A 5876-nucleotide genomic window follows, 5' to 3' on the forward strand; every position below is an offset into this window, starting at 1 on the left:
AACATTTAGTACCGGTAGGTGCCACGAACCGGTACTAATGGGCATCACACCCTTTAGTTCCGGTTCGTTGCACCAACCGAGACTAAAGGTCCCATTTGAATCGGGAGTAATGCCTGTATGGTGTCCTAGTCGCTCGAACCGGGACTAATGCTCACATTAGTCCCGGTTCGTATAGCAACCGGGATTAATGCTCTTTTCTGGCTGAACCAAAGCCCTGTTTTCTACTAGTGAGTATTTTTGGTGGCTTACAGTATTTGACGATCACTCGTCCTGATATCTCCTATGCGGTTAACAGTGTGTGCCAGTTTCTTCATGTTCCTCGAGATACTCACTGGACTGCTGTCAAACGCATTCTGCGCTATGTTCGTTTCACTGCTGCTCTGGGTCTGCATCTTCGGTCTGCTCCTTCTGGTAGCCTCTCGGCTTTTTCTGATGCTGATTGGGCTGGTAGCCCGGATGACAGGCGATCTATGGGGGAATATGCAGTGTTCTATGATCCTAATTTAATCGCCTGGAGTGTTCATAAACAGGCTACAGTATCGCATAGTAGTACTCAAGCTGAATACAAAGCAGTTGCCAATGCAACTGTTGAAGTGATTTGGGTTTAGTCCTTGCTTCCAGAGTTGCGAGTCTCTCAGATTCATCCTCCTGTTCTTTGGTGTGACAATATCGGTGCTATGTACCTTTCTTCAAATCCAGTATTTCATGCCCGAACAAAACACATCGAAGTTGACTATCATTTTGTCAGAGAACGAGTTTCATAGAAGTTACTTCAGATCAAGTTCATTCCTTTTAAAGATCAACTTGCCGATATCTTCATGAAGCCGATGACATTGCCTCAGTTTGAGGGTTGTCGTCGCAATCTTAATCTTCTGAAATCTTCATATCACAGTTAAGATTGAGGGAGGGTGTTAGACTTGTACTTATACGTAAATATGTATTATAACTTGTATACAATTGTATTTGTACTCAGAGAGGTTCCCCCCTCTCTCTCTCTCTATATATATATATATATATATATATACATATTTTGTCGTGGCCGACCCATGAGGTGTCGAAGCCCACAATACCCCAAAACCTTTTTCTTAACAAAGTGCCACGCCCCTGCCCACGAGCAACCGACGAACTCATAGCTACGTCACATCCGACAAGTCTCCGGTGGCACCAGGGCGCATGCATCCATGGGAGCGAGCTCCTCCAACAGAACGGAGGACCCTAGGGACGCGCATGGAGGTTGGCCCCCCATCCACGGCGTCGAGTGGCGCTGGCCGTCTGGACGGCCGAGGCGCGGCCACGGCATCCCGACGGGCGCCACCGTGGCTTGAAGGCAGAGCTCACGGCGGCTGGCTCCGCGAAGTCCACGTCGTGGACGCGGCACGGGAGCTCTGGCTCCCCGGTGGTGTTGGCTTCCATCCATCCACAGCTGCCCCCACAGCTCGTCGCCGCTAGTTCACCGCCGCCCCCTCTTCCTCCCTTGTCGCTCTCCCTTCTCCCTTCTCTCTCTCCCTTCTCCCTTCTCTCTCTCTCATGCAGCTCCTCTCTCTGCCTCTAGGACGACAGTGCGCTGCTGGCCCTCGTGGTTGTGGAGACGGCCGGCGTGTGCGGGGACATGTCCTGCGCGAGGAAGGAGCTCCTGTCCGTGGGGAAGGGGGGGTGATTGCTTTTATTTTTAAGATCTAAGGGTGTATATGTAAATGTTTTGCCAACTCAGTTCCCGACAATTGGGCCCCACTTGTCAGAAAGTGATTAAGCGGCCTAAATCATTCGATCAGTGTTTGTTGCAAAAAGTTTACTGAATGTGTGGTGTTTTTTGCAAAAAAAATAGTGATCTCGTGATTTTCTGCAAACGATGCCTCATATGTGGCGATTGTGTGCAATTAACTCAGATAAATTGCCTTTGTTCAAAATGTTTTTTGCTTCAAAATCGGCCGTACAAAAATTCTAATTTTTAGGGTAAGCTTTGCTTTCCAAAGAAATTCATGTGGGTATTTATATTGTTCTAACCCATCCTCTTATACAGAGAGCTAACATAAAAAATGATCATGGCAGTCAAAGACCGTATAGTTGAATCTTTATCAATGGAGAGAACGACATCCTAACAAGTAGCTTGGATGGCGTTGCACAGTTGTAAAGTAGTACTCCTATCTCCCAAAAGAGTTAAAAACACTAGGAGTCCTAGAACTTGCTTTCAATGTGATGCTTTAGTCCTAGAACTTGAAATTTGACCCTACCCATTCCTTGAACTTGCAGCAAATGTGCAAATTTGGTCCTGACGAATCACAGAGCGCCATGTGGATGCGTGGGTGTCGACCCGGTCAGCGCACGGCATTTTGCAAAGAGGCCCCTGCCGTTGGTTCGAATCAACCCGCAGGACACGAAAGCACCTGAATTAATTTTTTACGAGACCACGGTCTGCCCTCCGATCCAGACAGCCCCGCACTCACTCCCTCTCTGTTTTTGCTCTGCTCTCCTCTCTGCTCAAGCCCGCAGCTCGTCGCCGCCGTCCAGCAAGCCGCCCCATCCATGGTTTCGTGGAGTGATTCCGGATCCAGCTCCTGCTCGTCAGGTGGCGACTCGGTCACCAGTCCGATGAGATCCCCAGGCCCTCCCGCAAAGCGGCGTCAGCTGGAGGGGACGGGGTCATGAATGGATCCAATGCAAGCGTCCTCGGAGTCCAGCCTCGGAGCGAGAGCTGATCCGGGCGGTCCTTGCCAAGATGGGCCGCCTGGCTCCGTCTACTGGGGTGGCTGGTGCTGAGAGAGTTCCCTCTTTGATCTCATAGAGTTTGGGCACTGTTGTTTGATGGAAGGCTTTACCCTGTTCATCGTCTGTTTTGCCAGCGCCCCGTCTATGCTCAGCTGCGGATGGTTGAGCATCTTGGAACCTGAAGAGTAGCGACCTGAAGAAGGGTCAGACTTGCCCTTGCCTATGGCAGTTTACTATGTTGCTGCTTTCTGTCTAGTGTTGGATGCGTTATGAGTATGTTGTTGGTTACCAAGGTTCTCTATCTACTATCTGAACTCAGAAAGGATTTGGCTTCATTTGGGGGATAGGATTAATCTATGTCAGTACCTGAGATGTTTCTTGATAAACTATTTCTTTAAGGAATGTTTCATGAAAAACTTGTTGATGGGAATATGATTTGTTTCCTTGCGTGTTTGCATTGCGAGCCCAGGTGGTGATAGGTGAATCCTTGGTTTTTGTTAATGGGGATGTGATCTTCTCCATTCTGTAACTCTTTGTGATCCTGATCGGTTCTGCAATATTTAGTCAAAGAAATTTTAGACTTACTGCTATAGGATTTAGATTCAGTTATGTTAATCATTGATTTGTTTCTGGGTTAGTCTCTATTCTTATCAGATTCTCATGTTACAGAAAAATCTGCTCTATGAATTTAAATGCTACCATGAAATAATCTAGCTGCAGATGGAAAGGAAGTATTCAGATTTTGATAAAAAGTATGGTGGATCAGAAGTACAAAAGTGTGTGTCATACTGTAATCTATACCAGTGTGTGAGACAACAGTTAGGAGCTTTCCATTTTATCATGTTAAAACAGTAGCAGTTACAAAACCATTCATTGTGGGATTATGAAAGATGATTAGGGGGTAGTAATCAGATTGTAGTTCTGACCAGAATAGAGGAAGAAATGTCATGGTTAGTGTATATATGATAGTGCCAGGGAAGGATATATATGCATCATGAATCAGGTTCAGGTCATTTAACCCTTGCAGGTCGTCACAAATGAAAACCTGTCATATACATATTCAGTAAACTTTGTATAGAGTTGCATAGTCAGCTACACAAGCTCATTTCCTAGAACACTACCTGCTAGAGAAAAACCTGCTCTATGAATTAAAATGCCACCATGAAACAATCTAGATGCAGATAGGAAAGAAGAATTAGAAGTTCGATAAAAGGATAGGGGATCAGAAGCACCAAAGTAGTGCAGGAATAAATCTTTGGTCAAGTGGGTCATACTGTAATCTATTCCAGTGTGTGAGACAACAATTAGCACTGTAGCAGTTACAAAACCATTCAGTGTGGGATTATGCTCATGTCGGATTATGAAAGATGATTAGGGGGAAGTAGTCAGATTGTAATTCTAACAATAACAGAGCAAGAAATGTCATGGTTAGTGTACATTGTAGCAGCAAAGTACATAATGTCAGTGGAGGATATATATGCAACATGAATCAGGTTCAGGCCATTTAACCTTTGCATGTCGTCGCAAATGGAAACCTGTCATATACACATTCAGTAGAGTTTGTATAGGGTTGTATAGTTAGCTACACAAGCTCGTTCATGTAGGAAATTGTTTTTAGAACAGTACCTGCTAGCTTATATACTTGATTATTGATTGAACAAATAAGCAAGCACGTATCTGAAAAATCTAGAGGATTTGCTAAAGAATTATTTCTGCTAGCATATCATATTTATTGATGTTTGCCTGAGTGAATATTTTGTTTGCACGTCTGTTTAACTAAAAGGGTGCATGATAAGGCAAGAGGCAACAATGCTATCTCAGGATCAGAGAGCACATGCTTAAGTTCAGGAAAAAGAATTAGAGACAGTTTGCATGTCTGCGCTTGAGCTACAGGAGTTCCTCCCCCTCAACAGAATAAATGAGGTTAATAAATTCAGGTGCTCCCGTGCTGGTAGTGCGGGTTGATTCGGAGCAACGCCAGGGGGCTCTTTGCAAAATGCGACACGCTGACCAGGTGCGCACCCACGCGTCCACATGGCAGGCTCTGATTCGCCAGGACTAGATTTGCACATCTTGAACAAGTTCAGGGACTGGGTAGGGTCAAATTTCAAGTTCTAGGACTAAAGCATCACATTGAGAGCAAGTTCTAGGACTCCTGGTGCTTTTAACTCCTCCCAAAAGGGTAAATTACACCTATTCCCAGCCATTTGTAAGAATTTCAATAGCAGAGACACTTTCCAAAGAATTGAGGATAAGATTGAGCAAAAGGTTTATGATCAATCCACCAAACTTTCCAAAGCCTGGCTATTTCTGATTTGGGCATTGGCAGACTCGACTACCAATACCTTTGTAAGAAGCTGGTTGTTTCAGAAATGATTAGTTTACCCAATACCATTCTGACACATTAGGGAGTGTCAGTGTATCTAATTTCTGATCTACAATGTAGAGGCTAGGCATTTCAGCAAACAGGGCAAGTACATGGTAAACACCATAGCAGCGGCTGGCTCCATTTGATTGATTCATCTCCTCCATTGTTGGACCCTGCACCACATCCATAGAAGAGAAGGGGATGGAAATTGAGAGACAATACCATTCAGAAAAGGTAGCTAGCATGCCGTAACTCCATTCAGAGAACGGGATGTAATACGAATAGTTCCACCGGAAAGAAAGAGAGAGAGAGGGGGAACGCACCGTCCCAGGGACCTCCGGGCCGCCCGGCGTGCGCTTGGGGTAAACTGCATGGATGCTCGGAGCCGTGCCGCGCCGGTGTTATGCCGTGGTCGGTGGGTCTCGAACGCACTGCATGGATGGAGGCGGAAGGCAGCCTCTCTGGGGCTCCCTTTGTGCTCCATGTTTCCTAGCTTGTCTGCAGAACTGACCATGAGCTTAACCAGTAAACAATCACATGAATCAACACAAAAGTATCAGAGACCTTTGTGCTCCCAAAACATGCATCATTCCTGTATCCTCAAATCGTCCATACAGCAGCCAACCCCGCCGCAATAAAAAAATTTATCTTGGTTCCTCTATGTAGGCAGCAAGAGCTCAATAAGTCATAAACAGTATCGATAGGTTCAGGTTAAAGACATATTACAAAATGGTTCAGATCAACTTAGCAACCGAGCAACTCACAAATAAGCGATCAATAGTATCATATCTGACGGGAATTG

General features: G+C 45.5%; 1 long non-coding RNA gene across 1 annotated transcript; it reads left to right on the forward strand.

Annotated features, from left to right (window-relative positions):
- The first annotated feature begins 2441 nt into the window (after window positions 1–2441).
- Window positions 2442–3136, forward strand: LOC123129922 (uncharacterized). The gene is made up of 2 exons (XR_006463698.1): window positions 2442–2750; window positions 2841–3136. It is a non-coding gene; the product is annotated as an uncharacterized lncRNA (long non-coding RNA).
- The last annotated feature ends 2740 nt before the right edge of the window (window positions 3137–5876 follow it).

The sequence above is a fragment of the Triticum aestivum genome, chromosome 6A (assembly GCF_018294505.1).
Source record: "Triticum aestivum cultivar Chinese Spring chromosome 6A, IWGSC CS RefSeq v2.1, whole genome shotgun sequence".
Classification (NCBI taxonomy): Eukaryota; Viridiplantae; Streptophyta; class Magnoliopsida; order Poales; family Poaceae; genus Triticum; species Triticum aestivum.